Source organism: Mycteria americana, chromosome 5, assembly GCF_035582795.1.
Source record: "Mycteria americana isolate JAX WOST 10 ecotype Jacksonville Zoo and Gardens chromosome 5, USCA_MyAme_1.0, whole genome shotgun sequence".
Classification (NCBI taxonomy): Eukaryota; Metazoa; Chordata; class Aves; order Ciconiiformes; family Ciconiidae; genus Mycteria; species Mycteria americana.
In genome coordinates this window covers 64,467,745-64,495,640 of record NC_134369.1, presented here as the reverse complement: position 1 = coordinate 64,495,640, position 27,896 = coordinate 64,467,745, and positions in this window count along the sequence as shown.

Sequence of the window (27,896 nt, the reverse complement as noted above, 5' to 3'; positions counted from 1 at the left end):
CGAGTAAGCTGAAGTGCAGAAGTCAGATAACTGTGCAGATTATCTGATTTTATTTACCCTGTACTTCTGGCTTTTCCTTTTCCAAGGGAAGGCTTACGTCTAATGGCATGTAGGGCTTTGAGGTGAATTTCATGTCGTTGGAAAATCAGTCTCAGCTCTGTAAGGAAGCAGGAGACCTCACAGCCCCAGATGGAATTAACCAAATGTATTTCCATCTCTCACGGATGTTGTTTACACAGCGCAAGCCAGTCCAGAGCTGCGAACGGTATATTTAAAACAAGGTCCTCTAACATTTGGATCCACCCCGTCACTCGACTTAACAGATACTTGATACTGATCAAGTGACTCACTTCATTAAGAAATAAACCCTGCTGTGTTGCTGACCTCCGACGGCAAACAGTGAGCCCCATTGTCATCTGCTGAGTCCTTTCTCTGTCCCAGCCCACACGCCCTGAAGATGCACACCGAGTCATGGGCACAGCAACAGCACTGACCCTGTTTTTCCACGGTGGTGTGTGCCAGCCACGGGCACACAGCAAACCCCTGTGCGCGTGAAATGCCCTCGTTTAATCCCCAGACTCCCCGCGTGCCTGCGATGGAGGGGCAAAACAGGGTGATCATTCATGGTCTGGAGGTAGACAGTTTATTTTATTAGCAAGACGGGAGCTGGTGCTTGGGTGTTCCCAGTTTGAAGGAGTTCCTCTTGTTTTTCCCATTCACCTGGGCTTCTTGCTTGTGCTCAACGGCAGCATCTGCCAGCTCGGGCCCACAGAGCAGGGCACAATATCGTCCACAAGTAATCCAGTAACAGATGGTATTCAAGGTGCGTGCAAGCACTAGGTTAAAACAGTCTCAAAAAGAAGTGAATGTAAGACACGTACCCCTGTGCCCAGAGCCACTGCCGGCAAACAGCCCTTTTCCGAGTGAGACTGCATGGGTGCAGCTGGGTCCCCATGTGAATATTTGTACCCCTTCCCCCACCGAGGGCAGGTTTCACTGGGACCCCGGAGCCAGGAGAAAGGGGTCATTTCAGTGCAGTTCCCAGTTACTCCTTTATCTGCTCCACTTCAGCGAATGGACTAATCAGTGCTTGTTCACTAAATGCCATGGAAACCCCAGGGCACATAGTGAGATCATTTGCCAGTGCTTTTTTATTTTAAGATTTTTGTTTAAGAACTGTTTTTAAGGCTTTGGGGAAAAAAAAAAACAAGGGAGGGTTCACTGAGAATCATTTCCACAGCTGGAAATATACTTTGTCATAAGCCCTGACCATACAAGCCCCCACAAAAAGCAGGAGTTTACACCCCTCCATACAGTCACTGGTAAAAAGGAAAAGAGACAAAAAAAAATCATAGTGAAGCAACCGAAATGTGTTTTGTTATAACAGCTTAAAACTTTTGCTTTTTCCAATGACTACATGAAATATTTATACTTTCCTTTTATCAGTGTCTGCTTTTTATATGAGATCTAGAAGTCCCAGTGGCAACATCCTTTAACTTTCAATTTGATAGAAAAAAGTGTCTCGATCAAATACAACAAATGACCCACAAAGATTTTTAAAAGTACCTGTCTTTTCAGAAATAACCAACTCAGTGGACAGGCGCTCGAAAATACAGAACTTGTGAATGTTGTATTCACAGGCGGCAGGTTTTAGGTTTTATTTCCCTGGATTTCCAAACTGAAGAAAAATGACCGACTCAGTGATAACTAGAAGCACTAAAACTGTGGCAAGAAAAGAGCTTAAGGCAGCATAATGACATTGCAGAAAGAGAAATAATTTTGTTCAAATCATTAATTTTTCAGATACGGGAGCATTACCGCCTAGTACAATCAGGTTATGGGTGGGTAATTAACACCTATCTTTCCAGCTTGAAAAGATGCTTTTGTTCCCAGGAGGTCAGCTATTTCTCACTAACGTTCAATTTTCAGGGAGGAGTATGATTCTGCTTTCTGTCCAATATCATAGCTTTTGAAACAGTAAAATAATAAAGGTCCAGGGTCAGCCAGCTCTGAACTCCAATTGACCGGGAAGTTAAAAACAGCAGAGAGAAGGGAATGAGGTGGTTTGGGGGAACATGGAGCAAATATTAACTTTTAATTAAAGCTCTCCACAGCACACAGTCTGGAGACAGATCTCCACCGGCAGCGGAGGAGGATGTTGATGGTTAGGTCAGGCCAGGGTGTGCGAGGAGTTCTGCAGGCGATGGCTCTGCTCCGTGCTGCTCTGAGTGAGCTAATCCGCAGCTGACGGGGCAGGAAGGCAGCAGCTCCACGAGGACCATGGTTTTCTGCAATTCCTCTATGGGCCTTGCTAATTATAGCAGTTTTCCCCCAGGTCCGTGGCCATGGCTGCATCGCCCCTTGGTCTGGCTGGCTCCTTTTTTCTTGGTTCATTCTGTCCGGGCTATTTTGGCTGCAGAAGGTCAATGCCAGCACTGTCAGGGCCAGTGGAAATGCATTTGGGGCACAAAGGGAGATGGAGCTTATGCCCCAGGATAAAGTAAAAGAAACTGTCCAGAGTGAATTAGTTTCCTTTTTCTTTTCCTCCTGTTAGTGAAAGGATTGGTCTTGGAAATGCCTCATTTTGTTTCATTTCTAAATAATGCTTTCTCTGTTGTTGTTGGGGTTTTTTATTTATGCTGGTTGCAGATCAGCATTTTTAGCTTCCTTTATTTTTTTTCATCAGCAAGAATATTAACCACTAAAGTGAAAAAAATATGTATTTAGGAATCCCGGAAGAGAATATTTGACTTTCTGAAAATACACAACTCTTCCCTGGGTTTGTTTGGGCTATCTTCCCTTGAGTTTGGCTTGTACTACTACATCCCTGGATACTGTGGAGTTGACATTTGTTTATCTTCACAAAGGAGAAACCTATTACTACATGAGATACCAGCAGTTGCAACTTGCTGTCAGTGCAGCATGCAGGTAGTGTTGGTAGAACCTACCAAAAGCAAGTAGACACTGGAGCCTCTTTTGAGTAAATTCTTAGATGAAAAGGTTATAAAGAACACGAGACTAATCTATTTGGAGGACAGATTCCAATTAGGTTACAAGATACGTGAATGACACCCATTCACCTTTGGGGAGGGCAATTAATTTGAATTGACTAACTTCAGAATGAGGTCTTTGAGTCCAACACTGAGGCCTCTTAAAAGAGGCAGTGATGAAACCTCATTTCCATACCTGGCTCTCTCTGTGTTTATGAGGTTATATGCCTACCTGCAGCTGGAAGAGTTTTATGCAAAAAAATGTTGGAGCAAATCAATCAAATTAATGGCTTACATATTGCAAAAGAGAAGAAATTCAGGGAAGTTTGTGTGGCTGGCTGACATACCTTTTTAGTTCAAACTAAATGATTGTAAAAGATATAAATATATACATTTCCATGTCTTAACAAAATGTGGAGTCGTGGTAGACAAAGCATAGATGTCTGTAAATTGGCAATTAATGTTATATTTATCTTCCTCTGGGCTTGATCTGAGAGTAGGTGGCCAGATCCCTCCACAGCCATCTATTCATTCCTCTTGTTGCTAGTCCGACATTCAGTTCCATCTACTTCTCTACAACTTCTGTTCACACTGATCTTGGCTTTCCCTTCCTTTTTCTTTCTTCTGTGGTTCCTTCTCTTGGCAGCCCATTTCTCTTTAAGCTGGAGATCCTCAGTTTTTTAACTCCTTTCTGAATTGTGCTGACAAGTTTGCTTTCTGTAGCTGATCTTCTCTGCTACCCAGTCTTGTCTACACGTGGAAGTTTGTGGCCTCATATTTTTCCTGCAAATGTCTAAAGATTGATGATTGCTAAAAAGGAAAAAGAATAAAAGTGATCACCCTTTCATCCTCCACAATGAACTACAGGAATTTCTGTTTCAGAGCATGCTTTACTGTAATCTCAGCGAACATTTTGTCTCTCTCTCTTTGGACCAAAGAAAACACAAGAAAATTCCCCTTGTTTTTCATCTCATTTCTCAATTACTAGTAAAACAGCACACCCTTACGTGCAGGCCTAACATCAGTCCATTCACAGGTCAGGGTGTGAATAACACTAATAAAAGAAAGCTTGTGTCATTCGATTGTGTGTTCTCAGCCTTACCTGTGAACTGAGTAAACAAAGTTGTAATATAGGGAGCTGGGAAATGAGGTTAGAGGTGGAATAGAGAAATGTGAGATACAATCATACTCCCTGGCAAGGCAATAGAGCAGAGAGGAACTTTCAGTGTTGCCTCAGCATAATTCAAAGAGTTTCCTCTTTTAATATTTAGACGTCTATCAAGACGAGTAACCAAGAAGGACTATTTGGAGTGTGCCCACTGAATAAGTCATCTCTGTTGTGCTGGAATCATTTGGAGAACTGGAAATTATCAGCTTGGTAGCGTTTTTTTAATAGCTCAGCAGACAAGCAGTTTACTCAATAAATATTTAAAAATAAACCAAGTGAGCATTATGCATTCATGTCAGTCAAATAATGTTAAAATAATTTGATAGTCACAGAACTCCACCATATTGGCTCACAAGAGGGAAGATTTGGGGCTGAAAGTTATGCGGGGATAAATCTCCAAGACAGGAGTTGCATTCGCTGGAGTTACAGCAGGAGGGCACTGCTCAGATGTTAGGGCTTACACGTTCAGCTCCGAGATGAAACTGGAAAAAAGCCAGTGACAATGAACATAGATTTCCCAATACCTTGAAAAAGAATATAATCATTTCTTCCAGGTTTATGGAAAAACAGTTGGCTTCTCTCAACTTAGCCAGGCTTTTGTCTCATGTGGGCTTCAAAAATTCTTAAAAGATTGAAACAACGCCCATCAATATATTCAGCAAAGACAGCTGAAATAAAGCATTGAGTAGTGCTCGAGCACACTGCTGCTGTTACACCACGGCCTGTGCCCTGCTGAAGTGCTGCTGCTTGCACCGCTGGCTCTGGAGGTAGGAGCCAGATTTCTGCATCCAAATGAGCTGTCTCTGCATCAAACCACGGTGTCAGGTTGGGCTTCTTGTTTTGCATGTCTGTTTCTAAAAATATATGTTGTTTGTCAGGATGATGTTGAAAGGTGGTTCAGAAAGGCTGGACCTCGGTATAGTCCCAAGGACTGAGCACAGAAATAGAGATGGCAGCACAGCAAGCCAAAAACTACCTATTAGAGAGGTCTTGCTCACTTTCCCAGCCATCACAGTTTACTTTCCTGCTGCTGACCACACTCAGGAAGCCTTTATTGCTTCTGGTTGCCTCCATCCTTGAGGCAGTTGCGGCAGGTTTTGCTTGAAACGTGCCACCTTGAAGAGTCTCACATCCCCTGTGCTGATGCAGTTCCATCACCTCGTCTCCCTCCTTCGCTGCCATACCTCCCTGTATTGGCTACATCCAACGTATTTTTTCTTTCTTCATGTGGACGCCACACTCACAAGAAGATAGAGGTTGCGTATGAACTGCATAGTGCTTCACGTAATATTTATATTAATTATATATTATTATATATATAGTATATGATCACACAAGGACACTCTAAGGCCTGCTTATGTGTTGTTTGCATTTTGCACACTCTCTCACCTCACACCTATTTGACAGCATGTAAACGAGCAGCCAAATACTTCTGTGAAACAAGGAAGCCTGGACTGAAATCTGTTGCTGTCATTTTTTAAAGCTTGAGGGAGGAGGAATCAGGGGATCGGCGGAATTCCTCAGAAAGGGAGGAATCAGCTGTATTACAAATTTCCTTCCTTTGCAGGGGGTGGAGAAATAGAAACAGGTGAGAGGAGGGGCTGGGAATTTTAATAAATCCATTTCTTCTGGTGCTAAGCAGCTTTCTTTATGTGTTAGTATCAGGACACACCGCAAAGGCAGCACTAAGCACAGCAGCACTCCCACGCTGCAAGCCATGATAACGCTTCATTTGGTGTAAGGTCTGTCAGCTCAGCATTCAGGGTTTTTTTGGAAAGAATTAAACAGCTGACTAAAAATGACAAGGAAAAATGAACTTGAAGAGGACACTAGAACAGCCTTGAAACCCATTTGAACCATGCCGTTGTGACAGACTGCATCCTGTGTGTCTGCATGCTTGCATGAGAATTTACTGATACATATAGTGTTAATTACCCACTTATGTCCTGAAGCAAGGCTGGGAATGAATTTCAGGAAGAGATGTTTGTTTTGCGCGGGCGCCCACATCCCATATACTTTCAGTCCCGAGGAAGTTGCCCCGTATCTCCACCCTGCGTACGCTCGTGCCTGTAGCTGTAGGCAGTAAGCGGGGAGAAGACGTGAAGCTTACGGAAACCCGTGTACCCCCGTTCCTCTGCGTCCCCCAGCATGGAAAGCCTGACCAGCAACAAGTCCAGGGTCTATCCGCTGCTCCCGCCTCAGCTGAAGCCGTACAGCTGTTGCCTTAGTAGAGAAAGGGATTGGATTTCACAGGCTGTGTAGTCTGCGACAGCGCTCTTTGGCTTGGGGATAGCAACAAGCCTCACCCAGGCTTAGCCATCCCCTTTCTGCCGTAGAGGAACGCCCCGGTCGACATAGAAGGAAAATTGTTTGCTGAATTTCTGCACAGCCCTCCTTCCAATTGCTGGAGAGAGAGGGGGAGTGAGAAAGAGAGAGAGTTTAAGGCAGGCTCTGCACTGGTGTTCTGGGCTATTTCAACTTCAGGGCAACTTTAGAGAACTTCAGTTATTTTTGGTAAGTTGGTTGTTTTTTTAAACAAACCCCTCTCTCTCTCTCTTTCTTTCTTTTTAATCTCTGATGCAGATTGCACAAGTTTGCAATCTTTGCAGTAGATGATGGGCTTTTACAATTGCAAATAGATGTGGGGGCGTGTATTTTGTGTCCTTTGATACAGAAACGGGACATTCTGGTTATAAAGACATAATGTTCCCAGCTGCTGTACTTGATAAGCGAAACCTGAAGATGCTGTGCGTTAAGCGATACCGCTGGGGAAAAGTATGGCCAGAACTTCAGCCAAGGTGCATCCCACCTGGCGTAAAGCTTTGTCTCTTTCTTGTGTATGGGAAGAAGTGAGATCAGGGATGAACGGATGTGTTCAGCTTGCTAAAAAGTTTCTGATCCACATTTTTAATGCGGGGGTTTCAAGCTTGTGCACTAAGCCTCCCAAAGCTTTCAGAGGGATGTTGGTTCTCAGTCCTATAAACACCCCTCCATTCAGTAATCTCTATTCCAGATCATGCACGTTGTTTTTCTTACTTCCTCTGTCTGTGTCCTTAACCCATCGTACGATCTCAAAGATAGTGAAACTCTCTTTTGTAGTACAAAGAGCCAGTCCCAGTTGCAATGAATTGCAAGGTGCAAATTTCAATTTGCTTATAGTGAAGTTGTTTTCTGATGAATATGAGTTTTCCGTTATTTGGTTTCCCCATAGATATGTTTGGATTTTTATAGTATCTGTGCTTCTAATCCTGGAATTCTAGTTGTGTGGATATTATATCTCAATAGATACCATTTGCAATATATATATATCATAATATACTGACTTGGCACTAGGATCTCTGTATGTTAGTGGTATTTGAGACTAAGATTAACCTTGAAGCATTTAAAAAACAGATCCATAACCTTGTCAGTGGACGTGGGATCCTGTATGTGTTCACTGTGAGGCTGCTGAGGCTAGTTCAGAAAGTGCTAGGAAATATACTGGGTAAAATTATTCTGTCCACCTGTCTAGGTTCTTTGCCCCAGTCATGTACCTTAATATGTTTCTGAGCACATGAATAAAGATGATCAGAAGTAGGATTTGTATCTGTAGGCACCTGTAAAGAGAATGAAAAGTACATGTTGTTAAAGCTTTGATAGAAGAGAGAGAAAACATTACTCACATGAGAGAAAACACCAAAAGTCTACCCCTCTACAATAAAAATAACCATTCTTCTTTATAAGTTATGAAACAAGAAACACAGAAAGTTGGAAGGTGACTCTTGGGAGATACAGTACTTGGCTTATGATCACTTGTTGCATGCATGAGGGAAAACTTCTAAGTATTGCCTTGCTATATCTCTTACTATAATAAAGAAAAACTATAAGGAATTTTGCAGATCCAAGGAAATTAGAGGAAAAGCAGCTTACGACAGCCAATTTACTTCCAAAATCTATCCTAACATAGGTCAAAAATCCAGCATGGAAAAGTTTCAGATGTTTAACAGCACAGGAAAGCATATAACGTCTCAGAATTTATTGAGTTTTATTAGCTATGTTTAAAAATGATAAGTGTGACTGGAGCTTTTAATTGCAGTAACTCTATAACAATGGAGTTAACAATAACTCTTCAGCAATAAACTGAAAACTATAAATCTGCGCCAGGCGCTCTGCAGTGCTGACATGTTCCATGATGGCTGTAGCTTTTCTGTGGAAGCATGTAGATTTGTTAGCTAAAATTGCATTTTACTATCTTTGGTGTGGCACTCTCATAAAGTAAACTCTACTATTAGATTACGAGGCTTGTGTAAATCTCCGACTGAAGTCGGTTTGACTCTAGTCAGTGCTCATAAGCAATCCATCGAGGATGGCTGCCTTCCAACCTCCTCTACAGCGGGTGTTAACATCTTTTCAGTCAGACAGGGCAGCGGTAACTTGTAGCACTGATTTGCCAGGGGTTTGGAGATGGCACGTATTTTCTGCTTTTAATTGTCTTGGACACTCAATCTGTATTCACAACTATGAGGTCAACGTGCCTCTATTCACTTTTGGCTGTACTTGAAGCTCATTGCTGAAACAAAATCCAGCAGTCTGTAATACATGGTCAGGGGAATAGCTATGATCTGAGTTAACCTCCTGTTGACTTCAGTGGGTTCAGTGCCCCATGCTCCGAGGCACCTTTCCCTGGGAAGCCACGCCAGGAGCTTCACGTGCACTTTACTTAACGTTGTCACTGTGAGTGGAGGGAGTAGGATGTACAGCATCGGGATCTTATTGAAATGTCATGTCTTGTATGAAGCCACAGGAATGTATATTCCCTTGGTTTGAACCTCTAAAGATGCATAGAACTTTGGGTTGGTTTTTTTCCCCTCAAGTTTTCTACTAGGGCAAAGAAGTCGGTTCATCCTAGACAAGTGTAAAACGCTGAGGAATTTAAGGTTTTTTCCCGGCTTCCTCACATCAGGAGACCTAAATAATCAGAATACAAAGCCCTGTATTTGAAAGGTGTGAAAGTTACTGGCTTATATTCTGAGTAAATATTTGAGTAAATAGATTCAATCAATTTTTTACATCTGGCTATTTTTGCATTCCATAATGTCCCTCACATCAGGGAGCAGCAAAATATGCACTGGAAAAACATCTCACTGTGTTTCTGAGCCCCATGTTGCAGGTTCAATCCAAACCTGTAGGGATGCAAAAGGCCTCAACATTAGACCCGCTCTGAGTGAGGAGGGGACCTAGCCCTCTGCACCGTCACAGGCAGACCGAGCAAGGGCAAGCTTTTGCTTTCAGGCAGTTTGCCACATCCCTGAGCCCTAATGCGCAAAAAAACTGTTTTCCTGACAACATCGTCTAACAACTACTGTCTTTCCTGCTTCCCTTAGCTGTAACTTTCAATCTGCCTAGCAGGCTCTTCCCTCCAAAGCCAAGTGGTGGAGCAGCACTGAGTGATGTAGGGGATTCAGCTGCTGATGGAGCTATGATGAAACCCTACCAAGACTAGGTTGCCATCTCTCCACACGTGACAGAAATCAAGACAACACTCTTGTGGCAAGAAAGGTCCTTTGGATGACCCACAGCTGTGCCTAGCTCCCATGCAGGAGGATTACGGCTGCACCTAGGGAAATTTGCTAAGTCCACGCATTTGCTCATCTCACTCTGGATTTTAAAGTCAAGGCTGGAATTCATTATTTCACATTGGAAAACAAAACTTCAGGTTAGGAGAGGACCTTTGCCATACTAAATATTTCCTACCAACATTTCCTACCTACTTCCTGAAAGGGGCTATAGTTAGCCAAATATCTGGAAGTAACTGCTGACTTATTGCAGAGAATGGGTCTACAGTTTTCTATCCAAGAAGAGGAACCCATGGGTTCACCATCCAAATCTGACCAAATGTGTAGTCCAGAGTGGCTGGAACAAGTCAAAATATTTAAGGTTATTATGGCATGTCAGTAATAAATAAGCCAAGGTAACTGATAGGGGACCCATCTGCTGCCATGGCAGAGGGACGGCAGCTCTGCAGGGAGCGAGTCCCAGGCCATGGTAACAGCCCAAATCCCAGCGAAATTCCACGGAGCAGGAATGCGAGTGCATGAAGAAGAGCAGGCACCGAGCCACTTCATCTGCCCAATAAAGATAGCAGTGTCTTCAGAGGGCAAAGTTATCTGGTTTTCAAAAACACAAACAAGGAGATAAGGTTTATATGATTTCCAAGCCTGCTGATAAATGCTCGAGTCTCCAAAGACATAGTAACTGTTCTTCACTGTTGGGCAAATGTTATTTCTTCTCTGTAGTTAAGAGAACAAACACCACTTGATTTTGATAGCGGTGGGCTGTGCCTGACGTTTGCAGAGTCAGGGGAGCAGCTGTTATCCATGCAGCCATCTGATTTTAAATACCTTTCTACCTGCCCACTGGCTTCTCAGCTCTCCCCCCTTGAAGAGTGGTATGTTTGCGGCCTCAGTCTACCAGCGCTGAAAATCAAAGGTTTCAAGCTGCATGTATGTCTTCCCATTTCTACAAGTCCTGGCTAAATAGTCTAATAAACTACTATAGATATAAAATCTTCCACCTTGCAGTGAGTCCTGAAAGCTCATACATTTTATTAGTCCAACCATCCCTATTTTTCCTAAGTATCCCATACTCTGTACCGGCCCTAGAAAGCTAGTATCATTCAGCTTTCCACAGGTCACCTCTTCGTGTGCTTGCTGTGTGGTTTGCCCTAGCACCCAGCCTTTTGACTGCCAGCCAGGCACAACACTCTACTTTTCCCTCAAAATAAGTACATGCAGGAACTTTTCTTTTCCTTGCCTCATGTCATTCTCATTTTAATCCAAATATCCAGCCTTAGCACAATTACTTGGAGGAGTGAATTCCAAAATGGAAATTTTAGCATGAAGAAGAAACTCAAAGGACATGCATGCAGGAGCAAAAATCAGAGTATAGTAGTGAATGGGATAATAAATTTTCTTCACAGCAAGAACTGCTTTAACTGATGTTTGCATTATATTCTGAAGGGGAAAAATGTCCAAGTGGCATTAGGCGTCATTATTTTGAAAAATAGTTAGAAATCAGCTTTTGGTGAACCTCAAAGAGGTTAGCAACTCTCCCTCGGATTGGATGAGCATCCAAAAGGTTGGGTTGGGTTTTTTTGTTTGAAATGTATGCAGGTTTATTGGAAGGAATATAAGCCGAAGATCTGTGAAACTATCATGAGAAAGCTAGTGGTTTCGATTGCTGCTATTTCCTGTTGTGAGCTGAGCTTTTCCTATTCCTGCTTCTAAAATCAGCCGAAAGCAAATAATTTACAAGAACACAAAAATGTCATTAAGCATTCCCCAAATATTTTCATATATGTCAGAGCTGATCTGATTTATGTGGTAGTGAAAAGTTGCATTGATTTTTATATGAACTGTGTCCTCACACTTTTTAAGGTTGACTTTTTTACGTAATAGGCTTGATTATGAGAAAAAAAACATTTGTGCAACAAATAGCTCGGACAACTCAGTGTTAAAGTAACCAGTTAGTCAGAGCCCATTTTGGAGGTAAAATGGGCATTTTCGCATCAGAATGACTACATGCGGCATTTGTACTTGTGGTGATGGATGGCTACAAAGGCAAATGATGGGTGCAATCGTGATGCTAACTTATTAATCAGGCTTCCTATGAACAGACAGTGCTGGAGTGGTCGTGAAGGGTAATACGTTCTTGGGCTCTGCTATCACTCTCTCCTTTTGGGGCATGTGTTAGACTAGAAAATTAATGACTGTGTAAGTGGTGGTGTAAAACAGACTTTTGAAAGGTATTTCACACACAGGTATTTATAAGGGGACATTTCAGTGATTTACAGAGCTGGATGGAGTCAGGACCCCCACAGAACTGTTAGAAAGGAATACGTTTAGTAATGGCACTGTGATCTTACATCTGTATTTGGATTATATGTCCACAGTGGATTTAACAACTGCTTCAGTCAGTCTAAGAGGAATCTGTGAATGAAATTGTTTGGATAGAGATAGCAGGAGAAATCATATTTTTCTTTTTAAAATTATCCTTCCTCAGGGATTAAAAAGCTTTTGGATAATTGTACTGGGTTATGCCAGGAAAGCTCATTGCAGAGATTAGGGCATTAATTACATAATTATAATGTATACATTGCATGCTTCACCAACCAAATATATAAACCTTATTTATTCTAAATAAACCTTAAAGCCCAGAGAATAAGCCTAGCTCTTGCAGATAAACTCAAGAATGAATGTCATCTCTCCTAAATATACAAGCTTATTTCTTAGAAAGAAAACAGGGTGCTCAGTGCATGTGACAACAAATCATCCCTGCGTCTCATGGTGAGGAGATCACAGCAGCCATCAGGAATCTCCGAGGAGCTCAAGCAAACTGTCCACAGCACATTTTCCTAGGAGCCCTGCCCCATGCTTCCCCCTCCTTCTCTCCCTTTCTTCCTTTGTCTGCTTTGCTACCGTGGATAAACAGTCCCAGTCCTGCAGAACCGCTCACATCCCGACCATGTGGCCAGCCCTAGTCCATGGGGTTCATCCCGGAGACCTGGAACATCATTCCTCTTCTGCTGCTGATGAGCACAGCAGGAGTGGGAGCACGGGTGCGTACATGGACACATGGGGTATGTCTATTCAGAGGCCAGGCTACTCGGAGAGTATCGGAAAATACAACGTCCCAGAGCGGCAGGATCTCAGCAGCTGTAGGTAGCACACATGTTGTTTGGAGGGCAGCGGTGTCTCGTCAGTTCAGGGCCAGCACCCACAGCCACGTGTGTCAGCAGCATTTACTGTACATCCAGTCAGTGCCTGGCAAGGTGAGGTCCCAGTCAGCCTATGGGCTCTGGAGCACGTTGCCATACAAATGCAGAAATGTCTCTTTCTCGATTTAAGAAATGATGCAACCCCTCTCTTTCAGCATAAGACCATGGCTTGCCCAGGAGACGACTGCACAGCGCAGCAGTAGGGAAGGCTGTGGTGGGCAGATGGCAGAGCAGACGGGTTGATGGTTGATGCACGCAGGCAGTGGTGCTCAGCCTGGCAGCGCGGTGCTGGCAGGGGTGCTCAGGGCACTCATCCCTGCGGAGGGGCGAGGTGCTCTGAAACAGAGGGGTTGAAGTAGCTGAGTCGGATTAACTTGTTGGATGTGGACCGTAGCTGATGGCAAGGCTTGGGTAGAAAAATCTGTGGAAAAAAACTGATTTCCTATTTTCAGTTTCTAGAGTTTTTTTCTGAAAAAAAGTTTAAATTCACACAGCACCCATGAAGGAAGTTTGTGACAGGCCCACCCTGAAGTCCTTTGCAGGCTGGTATCTCTGGGGTCAGTCTGCCCAGCAGAGGCAGCGTTGAGAGAAGATACCCTGGCAAAAAGACGGGTTTGGGAGCAGAGAAGCCCACAGCATGCCCCACTGCCAGCGCCTCAGCGAGACTGCTCAAAGGTGCCTGCAAACCCTCGCGATGCAGCCGTGGAGTCAAAGACAACCCCGGAGCAGGGATAGAAGCAAATAGCAGGGAAAGAAAACGAATGCTTTTGCATTATTTCTCAAGGGCACTGAGAGAGCAGCCAGCAGGGCCACACACACGCACGTCCAGCCACACAACAGTGAAAACCAGCGTGGGTGAGACAACCCCACGCAGCAAAACCCCTTCCTCACCCCTGTGGGCAACCACAGCCTTTCCAGCCCAGGGGAAACACCTCGTAGAGGTTGCATCAGACCCAGGCGCTGCGGAACTGTATTGGCACGTAAGCAGCGAGACGCACAGCAAGTGCTCGCAGCGGGCAGGGTGTTGGGGGTGTTTCTGCTGACCGCTGCCCCCGACATTCTCAGCTGTGTTTTATTAATTTATTTGCGCTCCTTTGTGTTTGGGGCTCATTGCTGGTTCACGACCAGTCTCTGCCCTGCTTTGAAAAATGGGGATTGGAGTCAGCAGGTCTCCGCCCTGCCGTGGGATAGGGAAGCAGCGCTTTCGCAATGCTCTCCCAGGTTGTGACATGCATCAAAAACCGGTCTTCTGACAGCAGTCCTCTGTGTGGGGAACTGCAGGTAAATTCAAGTGCCGCATGAACACCTCTCCGCTGTCACACTGTTATTTCATGGCCTGGGCTGACAAAAGTCAGGCCCCTGGGCAGAACACACAGATCCAGCCCACGAGCCTGGGCCTGGGGCTTTCATTTGCACCAGAACAAAGGGAGGGCAAAAGAAGTATAAAAAGCCATGAAAATGAGCATTTTCTCCTTCCCACAAATCCTTCTCTTTTAAATGCCTGATAAGGGACAGAGAGGGAGAGAAAACCATCATCCACTAATCCAAAACAGGAGCTGGCTGTCACACCAGCGCAAACAGACCACGCTAACTCCTCCACTAACTCTGTTCTTGTGAGGAGACAGAGATGGACTGCGATAAGGTTTTGGCTCTCGGACACACTTGGAACTACATACGAGGCCAGCCAGAGCCTGCACACTCAGGGGAAGGGAGCTGGGACTTGCTAAGTTGGCACTGAGAAATCGCAGCAAGGAGCAATGTCCTTAACCTGACTGCAACAGCTCTGAGGAGAAGGAGTGGGAGTTCCCTGCTTTGCAAAGACTGCAGAAGGCAATGTCTCTGGGATGAAGGCAGACTCAAATCTGTCAAACTTACTATTGTTGCACAAAAATGGCACAACCCAGCCACGTTTGTCAAGACTTATTCTTGTCATTTATTGCTGGCGCAGGCTGATGGCAGGTTAAGGTCCCCACCGTGTTAAGTGATATATAGCCACCTAGCCAGATGTGCCTCAGAGGACTTACAAGCTTTGTGTCAAGCAAGTCGAGCAAAACAGAGATGACAGTAATGAGGAAATAGTGGAAACAGTTTCACGGAGAAAGAAGGAAGGCTTTTTTGGGCTGTGTTTTGGTTTGTTCCATTGTCTAGAAGATCTCCAAAATTCTCAGTCATAATAAATCCCTGCTGGCTGGAGCAATGCTGTGGATGCAGTTATCCAGCACGTGGATTCGTGCAAAGTGCTCGTGGTGGAGGCACATAATACGACTGAGCATGAGCACTGTGATCTTACTACAGGTGGGATCTCCTGCTGCTGTCCTGTGGAGGGGCAGAGACCTCTGCTTGGAGACCTGAATGCAAAATCTTGCATACATTTATTTTCTGGTCAAGAAAAATGAGTGAGCTCTGCAAAGAGGAGTTAAGTATTTTAGGCAACCTGCAGCTGCTAAAGATTTTGTTCCCACTGTCATGCCCCTCGAGAGTTTGGAGGAGAGAAGGATACAATGTGCAATGCTGCATTTCTTTTTAACTTCTGTCCAGCTCCTCTAAAGTGCCCTTCGGTAGCCAGAGCAACACATTGGCACTGGAGTTATAGCAACAGCAGCACAACACCTACAACTCCCAGCTGGATTTTTATGATGACAGGCAGGAAAAATGGAGTGGCATTCGCCTCGAGGGTGAAAAAAAATGCACGTAAGAGTGTGTTCAACTGCTCAGAGACCCGGACTCACCTTGGGCTGGCAGCAGTAAGGATATTTTGCTGACAGGACATGACGTATTCCTATGGAAATGAGATTTACATCGCTTTTGGAAAATACATGGAAGTGGCCCTCCACACAGACATCATAGATAGCTTAATGAGAAAATCTTAAATATTTGGACATTTTGTTCACAAAAGAGATTAATGGAAAATTAATACTAATTAAACATCAGTCTTTAAGCAAACCTGAGTAAGTTCAATGCAAGAACCATCCTGACAGACCTTCCTACCTTTCAACACAGTAAAAAGGTACAGAGGCTTGTTTTAAATCTATACTTACAAAAATAATGATGCAGTATTTTAATTTTTTAAATAGTAGTAGATCGGTCTATTCCCTGGCTGAGTTGCAACAATAGTACTTTTGTAATTAGTGGTTCTTTGCAAAGTCATGAAATGTATATATACAATGCATATCTATATAAAAGTAATATGTGCTTAGATGAGTTTTGCGTTGATAGGCTAGTTGGCAAAGAAACCACTTCTAGTTGTCCATTAGGGCTGGATTCAATAGAAATGTTGGCTGACTTCACTGCAAGCCTTGGAAACCATTGGAGTATTCAAGGCTTAGGCAGTCAGATGCCTGCTTTAATTTCTATTGACAAAGGAAAAGGAGGGATGAGTAAATGTGAAACATTTCCTTCCAGCATTGAGCTAAGAGAGGCAGCATGGTGCAGGGAGGAGGTGGAATCCAGGACATCTGGGTTATATTTATTGCTGGCTCTGCTGCCAACTTGCTTTGTGACTTTGAGCAAGTCAGTTTTTTTGCTTTGCTGCCTTACTTTCTGTGAGGCAGGGAGAGCTCGCCTGCTTTCACATGGTGCTCTGGGCAGGTGCAGGGACTTTCTTGGTGACCATGACCAAATGCTGCAGCTGCCAAGCTGGCATATTCATATGCGCCAGGCAATGCTGTCTGGGTGATGGATACCCCACAGGGTGCAAGAGGGCTAGCTATGCCCTTTGAGAGCCCACAGAGAAAGATGCTCATTAAGTAGCACTGCGCCTGCATAAATACGTATGCATAAGTACTAGTAACCAGTGCCTTCTGCTACTACAGATCAGAAAGTTATTCAGAGCAGGAGTTGGGTTGGCAACCTCTTTCACCTATACTTATGATCTCTTATCTCATTTTCTGCACCACTCACAGGGAAGAGAAGTTGCTTTTGGGGTAAGTCACAGGGAATGAGGTAGCTATTTTGAAATGGTCTCCGTATGGTATTTCCAGTACCCAAAGCTGTTTTCAGGTTCCCAATGTGGAGGAAAGAAACCTAGTATCTTTTTTTTTTCTTTTGTGTAAGATGCATTTTCTGCCAAATGTGAAGAACTGAAAAAGCATATGAAAGCAAAGAAAGAGTCGTATATGGCTTTCTGCATGTCACCAGCAATTGCTCTGCAGTCCAGAAGTGATACTTAGGCTATAGCTGGAAAACTTCTGCCTATATCTTATTTGCCTTTGTTTTTTACTTTATACAACACTGAGTCTTGATGCTACTTGCTGTATACATCAATTGAATTCATGGCTAATCTACAAAAAGCTTGCATTTTTTTCTAAAAGTATTTACTCTTACAAGGATGCAGGCATGATTACTGTGTGCAATGACGCTGTGTGCTCTGCTGGATTTTATGAGATGGAATCAAAGCTGATCTCAGCCCATATCACAGTCTGAATTACAAGATGAATGCGATGTAGCATGCCATATATTAGTTTCATTGAGGCCCACGGATGTCTTGCTCGAGTAGGCACAGGATGAAATCTCAGTACTTCAAAATTTGATCCTATGGCACTAAATGACCAGCAGGTAACATCTGAGTCCTACAGACTTTTGTGTGCTTCCATTTATGATGCTGTCCTGTTTATCTTACTGATGGGTCAAGATGTCTTTCATGAACACCCCCTTGGAAATACCTGGAACACTACAGCTTGGTCAGACCTCCCTCTCCACAAAGCTGTATACGATCTCAAAACTCTCTGCTGAGTGTTGGGAGAGATGATGGAAGAATTTGCCATGAATCGTGATAATCATATGTCTTTATGCACGTAAAAATCTGTAAACAAAGATGCAATATGCAACCTAAAGCAGAGTAATTAATATCTATAGAAAACACAGATCTTTTCTGTGCTTATACACTATACTACAATACTCCCCTTTATTTTTTTTCACCCATGAAGGACAGATGTTATTGAGAATAACAGGGCAACACTAATATAAATTTTACCTGACATAATGTAGCTTTGCTGTAAGCTATCCTAGTTTAGGAATCACTTTAACTGTATTGGTTTCCCTCCTCTGCAGGGTACATAGTGTATTCTTCTTCCCACAGTAGCATATTTGGCAGCCTGAATCAGACAAGTGAAGTGGGGTGCAAGACACCTGGGTTCAACCTCTGATTTGGTGGGTGGTGCAGTCACATCGCCTCTGCCTCTGCCTCCCACGCTCCCTCTGTCCATCCTCCTCTCCCTTTGGCTCTCCCCATTAGTTTGACAGAAAGCTCTTTGGGGCCGGCATTGTTCTTCACTGTGTATTTGTACAGCGTAATGAGGTGTCTTGGGACAGGCTCTTGGAAACTACTGAAGTATAAATTGTAATAGAAATTAATTAAGTGAATACCAGTGTCCTGGGTGTCAAGGCCCCGTGTAAAAATGATCTCGAGTGAAGTGGTCTGAATGTTTTAAAGTGTGATCCAAAGCTTCTCCAGACTTCAGAGGCTTAATCCATCCCTTAACAGGCAGCCAGGACTTCCTGCAGTGTACTCCAGTCCTGCACAGGCAACTTTGCGATGTGAAATAAAAGCTGTAGTTGAGTCGTTGTGGGTTAAAGCCAGTTATTCCCACAGTTCCTATTTCCTAATGTTTTCCACTCATGATGTTCTTCGCTTTTAATGTTCATAGTAACTCATGCCAAAAAAGGTGTTTCCTATCATGTTCTGCTCACATTGTGTATTGTGGTTGGGGTTTTTTTTAATTCCATATTTTCAATCCCCAGAGAGCTAAGGTTAGTCATAAACATGCTTTTGGCTATCAGATTCATGTGTGGTTTGCTATAGCAACAAACAAAAGCATTAGTCAGAAACTGGCATGAAGCTATAAACACATACTTTTTTGTGATATTACCCAGAGTTAGCTTAATTTATGTGGTACACTGTTGCCACACAACTGCATCGTAGTTAGACTATTATGCTAGTTGAATAGGAACTTCATAGAAAAACCCAAAGAATACATTGCAGAGAAATAAGCAAGTCTGTTAACTGATGTTGTCATCTGAAGATCACAAGCCAAATTCTGCTATTGCACTGGTATAAATCCAGCTGAACTCCTTCAGAATACGGATTTAGAGCAAAGGACAAAATCTGAATCTGTATCTATTGAATAAGAGGAAAATTATCATCAAGCAAATAAACACTCGCTTTGCCTTTGCTGTTTTCATCTCCATAATTTTACTGCAGCAAAATTATTAGAGGTAAGCGTTATCAGATTGCGGTAGATGGTTTAAGTTCACTGCCAACACACTTGGAAAACATTATCTGCAGCATGGCAGGGAGAGCGAGGCTTAGGTAAAGGTAGTCTCTCTCCAGATATGCCCATGCAGCACTGGGAGGGTGCAGTGCGTGCAAAGCCAGTGTCTATCCAGCCGGTCTGGGGACGGGGAGCAGTGGCACGTGCAGCAAGTACTGACTTCCCTGGGGAGTGGGCTGTGTTTGTACCGCATTCACTGAAATCCCCCAGCTAAACAGCTGCTAGTCCCCGAGCCAGCTAGTTTAAAGGTTGCCCTGAAGGCTCTACAGAAGTGGTGATTTTTGCCTAGGCAGAGTGGGCACGTTCCTGTTAATGCTTTATTCCAACCATTTGTCTTCTCTTCGCTACACCTTTTCAGGAACATGAGCCCTCCTCTTTTTTGACAGCTGCGTTTAATAAAAAACACAGGCATGAAAAATGTGTTTTCCGGTATCCCTGAGCTGGCACTGCCAGCAAGGAGACCTTAAACTTGCCTAGAATTTGTTCAGATACATTTTCAGACCCCTCTCTTCAGACATATAGCTGTGAAGTGTTCGTGACCTTCTCTGCTGCAGAGGTGTGCAGAGTAATGTGTAAGTAATATCCACATGTGTCCAAGTGATAAGAGTAACAAAAACCTCAGAGCCTTCTTGTACCTACCAGTCCAGAAGTTTTTAACAGGGCCAGTGGTTCCAGCTGCAGAGGATAATCCCGCAGCAACATGTAGTTTGCACATGCATGCAGAGACCCTCTGAGAATGGGCCTGTGAAGTCCAGGGATCAAGAACAAGATCTAACACCAAGCGCTGGCCAAGCTGTGTTCCAAAAACAAAGACCTCTTTTCCCTAACCAAATCCATAAGCAGAAGAACACGCTCCAGGGGATCCCACATTTTAGCCCTGGCCCTGTTCACTGCGCTTTGCTTAGTGTTGGTTCTGGGTCCTACGCACCCTGACCCTGGTGTCTTTACAAAACCTTTGAGATAATCTTACCATGGTAGATTTACCTGGTGTAGAAGTGTAAAAGGACCTGGTTTTCAGTTAGCAGCTCCTGAAGTAGGACTTACTCTGGGCTACATGTGGGTTGTCTTTGCCCTTTTCCGATCTGTGCCCAGTTGCATCAAACCTTGCACTGAAAGATGTCAAACACTTGATTTCTCTGAAAACAGGAGAGCTCTGGCTGTTTGTCTTCTTCAAAGATCAGCCCAGTGTTTTTCTATTTCCTTTACTCCCTCTTGGTCAAATGGGGACAGACCTTTCCCATAAGAGTGTTCAAAGTGTGATTAAGTAGCGTTCAAAGTATTTGCAACGAAGAAAAAACAAATTCTGCTCTCAGTGTAGTTGCAGAATGCTGTCAAAACTGACCCCAAGAGCACTATATAAAGCAAATATCTCAGTCATTGCTAAAAAGTTATTGACATCTCAGTTCATGGAGGACTTTGGGACTGCAGTATTTAAAAATGTCACAGTAAGATGGTGGTGGAGCTTTTTGTTTGTTGACAGTAATGTGAAAATTATTCCACCTTGTAAACAGTAGACAGGATAATTTCACAGTAGCAATCGTTCTCTTTTCTGGCTTCATTCACTGTAAAATGTGTATGGTGGTGGGGCAAGGAATGCAAACACACCTTCCTTGGGAGAGGGTAATAGTCCGTCTGCAGCATATGATGAACAGCAGCTCACAGACAGAAAGCAGAGAGTAATCACTGGGGCCGTTGGATAAGGCAGGGTGCAAGAAAGCATAAGTAGTAAAACACCACTGGTTTTAAAATAGTCTTTGCTAGGATGTGCAGAAGAACCTACAGGTGGACTGAGGGGCATCTCCAGGTGCCTCCCATTCTATCCCCTTGCAGTCAAACTCTCCACAGCTCCACAAATCAAGGTGGTCAGTGCCATTCTGCAAAGTGGGAACAAGCCACTGTATTGTCCTCCTGCTGCACAGATGTAAATGACTCTGCGAAGCCACCTGAGAGAAGAATCAGATCCACTTACGTGCAGAAGATCTCAGAGGCTGTAACTGAAGCCCTGGGGTCTTCCTTTTCCTTATGCTAGCTTTGTATTGGTACAAGGCTGTTGATTTCAGTAGAGCCCTTGATCTAGCTAAAGGGCAAAATGTAATTTACTCTCCCTTATACATTAGTCTGAATCTAACACAGCTGTTCATTGAGAAAAACGTTACAATGTGCCTTCAAAAAGAATGCATTCTGTTTGAACTGATTCAAAAAATATTTAACCTGTGTGTGAATAGACCATTATGATAAAGAAACAGTTACTCGTTTCCAGAAGATATCATTATTTTCTTATTACAGAGAGGCTATGAATGTTTGGAACTGTTACGAATCAGCCTTAGGGTTGATAATCAAATCCAAGAAATAGTCCTCTTAGTGCTTTCAAACAACTCCACCCATCTCAATTCATTCACCAGTTACTACATGGACGAACTGCAGTGTAGTTACTTTCTCGCTATTTGAGTCTGTAATCAAAAAGAAATCCAGAACTGCAGTAATGAGTCTTTAAAAAAATAGTTTCTCCCTATCGTTTATACTAGCCTCTGTGAAACATAAAACTGAAATCTATTTCCTTAACTAAACTGTGTTTTCCTCTCATCTATTAGGCAAGCATGCTGGTTTGTTATTTTTGGGTGCCTCAGTACTGGCTACACAGCACGGAGGGGGAAAATGAGCACAGAATCATTTACAAACCTCACGCAAAATTCAAATAATTTTTCTGCAAAAATATAATGCAAAGGAAGTTTGTCGTCTTCAGTTTTTCCTTCTATAACTTAACATGCACTTAAAATTCCAATGTTTTTCAGTCTCCCGCATCCGATTATTTCTAATTTCAAAAAATAAGGATTAAGTTCAGAAATTTAATTTGTAGAAGAAGACAGTTCTCAAACAGCAAGTTTAGAAATGCTGGGGCAAGGTATACATCTGCTAGGGAAAGACTTTCAAAAAAGAGGTAAAAACCAATGAACTGAAATAAGGAGACAACATTTTTGAAAAGAATTTGGTAGGTCACCTGTTGAATTCTTTCAAAATCTGACCTTTTTTGGACTGAAAACCAAGTTTATAGTCCATCTATGCAGATTTTAATTGCATTGATGTGAACAGAACTATACAAATTAATTTATTGATTTGACTCAATGGATTAATTTATCTGTAAGTAAGCTTTTATGCTGTTGTAAACCCACAGTCTGCATCCAGAAATTCTCTCTAATTTTTAAAGGGAGTCTCCTACTCCACATAAAACCAAGAGAAAGTGGTCTGTGCCAAATACTATTTTGCTACCATCACTGTTTATTGACAGAAAAGATTTTTATCTTAACAAAGTGAGGGAACTGCTAACTTTATCTTTGATATAAAATACTTTCCCATAATAATTTTCTGTCACCTTTATCCCATATCTCTTGTATTACATATACATCGAGGAATTTAAAAGCTTAAAAGATATTTTCTTCTATGATGATTTACATCCAAACAAGTTGCCCAAGGAACTTTCTCTCAAACTGAAAACCTGTTTCCAAGGGCAGATATTTATATTAAAGCCCCCATAAAAGGTTGTGGAAAAGCTACAAGGTTTTTACTGCATTCCTGTTTTGAGAGGGGCTATGCACAGCATACCAGAGAGATGTGCAAAGTAACATCACTCCATTAATATTGCTACATCTGGGCACTTAATTCTGCACTGAATTTTATCAGGGGAGTAAAGAGAAATGAAAAATCTTCCTAGACCATAAGGATCTTTAACGTGAAAAAAATTATATATATGTATGTATATACATATGTTTATAGTTATACAAAAATACGAAATTTTTTATTGTGCATTGATTCTGATAAGGATGTTTTTTAAGCAGTGGTTTTGATGAGCAGCTTGGGCTGAAAAATCTTTTTCTAATTTGGAGTGGTAAGTGCCGTTTATATAAAACCTGCTTTGGGCTTTTTGCATAACGTTAGTAGATCCTTTATCTAAGACCTATTCTTAGGGGACAAATGTACTCTCTACCAAAAGCAGCAAGAATTAGCATCCGCCTTTAATGTGTCGGAGAGTAGTCAACTTACCCTGCTACCTCTCCAGATCAGTACTGGGCTACCTTAAGAAACAGCTTGGTGTTACGGCCCCTACTTCTCAAGCAGTACTTACTCTTCCAGCAGAGAAATTGAGTCTCCAGGGCTGCCAATCAAGCCTACATGGACAGAACAATCATTTTTAATAAATGTATTCATTTGGTTCGTTTCTAAATCTGAGCAGGGCTGTGCTTTCACAGTGGAACAGGCAATCTGCTCTGGAAGAAGCCTGGATTCTTGGAGGGGTGAATCATCGAGGAGAAGGAGTGTGGGAAAGTTAACGTGCGTGAGCTTTATGGGCCTTATCTGCAATAGGCACCCACCTGCCTCCGCTTCTAGGCAAGTCGTGATAAGAGCTGAGTTCACAGCTATCTAACAGGGAGGACAGTAGAAATCAACTGTCTCTCGCTCTGAGAGGAAGGCAGCTTTGCATTCACTTTCAAAAACTAGTTTGTTATATAGGTGAAGGGGTTTCTTTCAAGTGAAAAAAGCTGCAACATGCCTAATCAATATATTGGATAGTCAAATAACTGCAGAGTAATTCCTGCTTGGGTTTCTGAAGCTGGTAAGCTGGTGATCAAGTGAGAGCCCTTCACTTGCAGCATGCCCCTAAAGACCTTCTTAAAATCCAGACCATCCAGATGACGGTGACACCCTGGGAGATTTTAGCTGGGTATCCATGCAACTATTTACAGAACTGGTAGAGACTCAATTGCAAGTAAAAGCAGTATACCCCAAGAGATAAAATTGTTTAGAGTCCCAGGAGATGAAACTGTTGAGGATCACAGGGGATTAGACCAGTCGTTATTGCTTTATTTGGCTATCGATCTCTAACCCACTTTTGCCCTGTCTAAAAGGGTGGAAAGCAATTTTGGGTCAGTCCAGGAGCTAGGACATACATAACAACAATTGCATGACTTTGTGAGAATAGAGGCCCTGCAGTCCTGGAAAAAGATCATAACTGATAATTATCAGAGAGGGTCCTAATGTCACACCATCATCACGGTAATTATACACCAGAACACCGTGGGAATTCATGCAGGAAGTAAAACACACATTGGAAACCCATTCTGTCACGTAAAACCTGAGAGACAGGAAAATTCCTGCCTAAGACAAGCAAACGCATAGACACAGGACAGGACATTACACCTACCCTCCAGGCAATCGTTAAACTAAAACTACAGAGACGATGCAGAACTTGTATTTCTGAGACAGAACCATTGGGCTGGGGGAAACAGCACTGAACCTCTGGTCATCCGGTGGGTGCCATGAGCATTTGTCCAGCTGCTTTTTTCACCCTGCCATTTGCAGCTGTATTTTAGCTAGCGAGAGGAGGGATGGACCAGGAGAGACAAATTCAGCTATCAACCACTGCTGCCTGCCTTCGCTGTCTCTTTTGGACATCATTCTAATCACGTTCTCACCACAAACTTTGGTTGAGAGCTTATTTTCAAACACTGTGTTACTCCTATGAAACATTATTCTTTTTTTAGCAACAGGTGAAATATCGGACTAATAAAATATTTTAGTAAGTATTTTATTCTTGTACCAGAAGAATTATGTGGATCTGGCCAAATTACATTTCCTATATAGCAAAGTCACCAAAAAGTGGTGATAGCTGGATGAAATTCATTAACCCAGGATCTAGGAAATTTCAACTTGGCAATTGCAAAAAAAAAAGTCCCCTGTACTTTTCATGTATAAATATGACTCAAGCTGAGAAAGTCTGTGCAGAGCCCCACCAGATCTATTTATTCTCATGCTCCGAAATGTCCTATGGATTCTATTAAGTTTATCTTTACCATTAGAGGAAAGACGGACCACTGTAAAAATAAAGAGCTCCTTTCTGATCCATCTCATCAAAGGTTTTGCTCCTATTGTGAAGTGTGAGCAGGCATACTTTTAATAGTTTTAAATCTGTGGGCAGAGCTTATCAATAAGCACACACTCACGGGAAAGCCATTCACTCTCCTTTTCATCTGGGGGCTGTTAGTTTCTCTTTTTATGGTAGTGTTTATATCTGTTCTTAGTTGCCAGTGCTCTTCCACATCTTCCCTGATATTTGTCAACCTGTAGAAAATGCTCTATAAAATCCTACAGAGCTCCGTATGGTCTGTAAGAAACCTTAATTCCCTAGACATTTCTCTACTTGGATGTCCTTTGCAGAGCAGAGTACCGTTCCTTTTGATAAAGGTAGGAGCTAATTTCACAAACAGGTCTCCGTCCGGGCGAGGAGGCTGATGATTGTAACTTACGTATATTTTCTGGTTTTGGAGGGTTTTGAGATGAGATGATTTGAAGGCTTTTAATGAAGTACTCTAACTGCCGACAAGGGCAGCTTAACATACCAAGGCATTGAATCAAAACATCTTGTTCATGCCTTGAATGGAAGGAAACTATTCACACGTTGGTTATTTGGGAGTAGCTGCTCCTTTAGCTCTGCTGTGCTACAAGGCCCTGCTTTCGGCTCCGAAGCCTGAGCTACGTTCATGGCGGTGCAAGCAGGCAGCTCAGTGACAGAGTGCAGCCAGGGAGCGTTACCAAACCAAATGCAAACCGAAGGCGGGAGTATAGCTGAAACACAGGCCTAGCTGCTTCTGATAGCATCCTGCAGATAATAAGGCCTGTTAAACCCCTTCAGCAGCAAAATCTTTATCTTCATTCCACAGACTAGTCCTTTGTCTTCATCCCACAGAAACAGGGAGACCAGAACTTCAGGGCTTGGTGGGGAGGGTCCTACTCCCAGCACAAGGCTAAAGGGGAAGTGCTATTCCTCACTTTATCACTTTTTCTGAGGCAGAACGGCTGCTTTTGCCGCTGTGGCAATGGTTCATGTCAGCGCTGACAAGCTGGTTCATCTAGGTGGGTGCCCCCGCTGTCTTGCTGGCAGCGGTTCAAGTGAAGTAACATTACCTTCCCGTGATGGAGGGCTGGGAGAGGCAGCCTTCTCCATGACATCGCGCCCGCACCTCCCCATTGCCATGTATCCTGCCCAGATAGAGTGACAGACACGGCATTCCCGCTGCGGTCCTGCCGTGCCCCAGAGCCCTGCCCAGCAGTTGTTGTAACTCAGTCCGTGGGATCTTGCAGGACAATGGAATGAATCCAGGTCTCTGGAATGTGCTAGGAAATCTCTGTAGAAGACGAACGTCTTGATTTTTCGCTGATGGTTTTCCCCAGCATAGTTGGAGCTGCTTACTGGGAATGCCATGGAGCTCACGGTCAGGCCTACAGAGACTGTACAAGAGCCTGTGCCATGAGCTGTGCTTTAAAGCTCATGGCAGCTTCCTCAAGGAACGACACAGTGCGTGCGTAAAAGAGTTTATTTGCAGACACTTTCAGATCCTTATCTTTGCCAACTGATGCTTGCAGGATCGTTTTCCTCCAGCATTGCTTGCTTGCAAGGACACGACTCCTCCACCAAACTGCCCAGGAGGATTTGGGTGGTGGGGATGATTGCTCCGAACCGCCACAGCCAAGCCCCTCACACTGAGCAGCCCTGTTACGCTCACGTGTTCTGGTTGTTCTTGTTCGTGGTCTTTACACTTAACTTTGGCATTTACACTTAAGGAAATTCACAGCGGAACCCAAGGTATGGTATTAGAGCTGATACTCTTTGCCGTGTAGCCTCCAGACAGCAGCTCTCAACAACAAATCTGCCATGGTTTGTTTCTTTTTAACAATAGGCCTTGAAGCATTACAGTATAGCTAGGCTTTTAGTCCTCTTTAATGTAGCATTAGGTCACCACTTCCATTTGTAACTCAAGCTGAGGAAACAAACTCGGGGGGGAAACAAAGAGAAATAGTGAAATATTTCGGGCCGCTGCTGATAGTGAGTAACTATTTTTGTGCTTGTACATGTCATTTGCACAGCATTTTTACTGCAGGGATAGGCAAATTCTGTCTCGTCAAGCCAATTGATGCAGTTAGCAGAACACAAAGATCTGCTTGTGGATTCAGAGCTCTTTAGCACAGCTGATTTTGGAAAGTGGTGAAAATAGTTCTTTTAAGTGCCGAAAATGCATGTTTGTATCCAGAAAATGGTAGCCGAGATGGAAAAGGTGGTCTTTGTGCTGTCGTTGTAACTTTGTCAGTGAGGGCTTTTAAAAAGAATTTATTTAGGCCATTTTTCAGTCATGGGAGCTTTAAGAAAGCCAAACCAAGAATGCAATAGCTTATATGCTTGATGACACTGCCTAGCTGAAGTGACATTTTAATTAGCTGGTTGATCTACATTTATTCATCAGTCTTCAGTTTTCTGGGAAATCCTGGGAAACCCAAAGAACTCACTGCCAGGTGCATTAATTTAATAACTCATCAAAATACTAGAGACAGTGGATTGGGATGGGTATAAAAAAGAAGCAGACATGGAAACTGAAGCACTGAGGTTGCTAAAGAAAAAGTAAAATGTTTGAATTGCTGCCTTTTTGCCCATAACCCTGAAGTGAAAAATTTCTGCTAGTAAACTAAAGTCAGGTGAACTTATCTATCTGAAAAAGTGCTCTTGAGAGGCCAAGTTGAATGCCAAGCATGTGCATAGCGTTCCTGGTATCAAGTGCTTTCCTGAACTGGGACCTACGATTTTAAATATTCTAACTATTCTAAATATTCCCTATTTCAAATATAAGAAGTGAATCAGAAGGGGCTGCGGGGCTTCACAGCAGCACTGC